The sequence below is a fragment of the Vombatus ursinus genome, unplaced genomic scaffold (assembly GCF_900497805.2).
Source record: "Vombatus ursinus unplaced genomic scaffold, bare-nosed wombat genome assembly UNPS02014818.1, whole genome shotgun sequence".
Taxonomy (NCBI): Eukaryota; Metazoa; Chordata; class Mammalia; order Diprotodontia; family Vombatidae; genus Vombatus; species Vombatus ursinus.
The window spans coordinates 8,877,479-8,878,990 of record NW_020954596.1 but is presented as its reverse complement, the minus strand read 5'-3'; the positions used below and the strand labels follow the sequence as shown (position 1 = coordinate 8,878,990).

At 40.0% G+C, this 1,512-nt stretch overlaps 1 protein-coding gene across 1 annotated transcript in view; it reads right to left on the bottom strand.

The window, feature by feature from the left end:
• RNF4 (ring finger protein 4) overlaps window positions 1-1,512 on the bottom strand; it is a 63,003-nt gene that overhangs the window by 36,109 nt on the left and 25,382 nt on the right. The window lies entirely within an intron of this gene.

Here is a 1,512-nt window from a genome sequence, read left to right as displayed (position 1 = left end):
GCCCAGTAAGTATAAGCAGTTTCTGTTTATATACCCTACACTCAACTGGATAGGGGGGAATGTATCAACACCTGGGGGTGGGGGACAGAAGAGGTGGTTGAGGGAACTTGGGAAAAACAAATAGCCTTTAAGGAAAATTTTCCATCAAATGCCACTTAATATTAATTAGGCTACACAAATAAACTTCTCTAAACCACACTGTGTTGTCAAGAAGTCAAAAAGCATTTATTAAGTGCCCACCATATGACAGGCATTGTGCTGAGTGATGGGGATGAAACGGCCAAAACTAAAACCAAATCCAACAACAAAGTCCTTATTCTCAAGGAATTCACAATTCAATGAGAGACAATAATGCAAACAAAATATATACAGGATAAACTGGGGATAATCAACAAAGAGAAGGCATCATCATTAAGGGGGATCAGGAAGACAGAAGGTGAGATTTTAGCTAGGACTTGAAGGAAGCCAGGAGTTGGGAGATAAGGAGGGAGAAAATTCCAGGCATGGGGAATAAGTTGGTGACAACAGTCAGGAGATGGGAGTGTTTTGTGCAAAGTATGGCAAAGAGATCAGTGTCACCAGTTTGAAGGGGTGGGGAGAGTAAGGCGACTGGAAAGGTGAGAAGGGGCCGGTTTATGAAAGGGTTTAAAAACCAAATAGAGGATTTTTTATTTGTTCCTAAAAGTAAAAGGAAGCCACTGGAGTTATTTAGTTGGGGAGGGCTGTGTGTGTGACATAATTAGATCAGCATTTTAGGAATATCAATGTGACAGCTGAGTGGAAGAACTGTCATAGCAGGGAGAGACTTGAGGCAGGGAGACCAACCAGAAGGCTAGTACAATAGTCCAATGTCAGGCAATAAGGACCTGAAACAGTGTCAGCAATATTAGAGAAAAGGACATATATGAAAGATGTTATGATATTAGAATAGAAATGACTTGGCTATATACTGGGTAAGGGGGAGAGACTGAGGAGTCAAAGAAGACATCTACTTTGTGAGTATGGGTGACTAGGAGGATTGTGGGACCTGATCATAATAGGGGAATTAGGAAGAGGGGAAATTTTAAGGGGAAAGATAATGAGTTTGGTTTTGGACACACTGAGCTTAAGTCTACAGGACAAATTGATAAATGGTCAAAGAACAAGAACACGCAGTTTTCAGATGAAGAAATTAAAGCTATCTATAGTCAAATAAAAAAATGCTCTAAGTCACTATTGATTAGAGAAATGCAAATTAAAACAACTCTGAGGTACCACCCCCCACCTATCAGACTGGCTAATATGGCAGAAAAGGACAATGATAAATGTTGACAAATGTGGGAAAATTGGAACACTAATGCATTGTTGGTGGAGTTGTGAACTGATCCAACCATGCTGGAGAACAATTTGGAACTATGCCCAAAGGGCTTATAAAATTGTGCATACCCTTTGACCCAGCAATACCACTTCTATGTATCCCAAAGAGATCACAAAAACAGGAAAAGGACTCACATGTACAAAAATATTTATAGC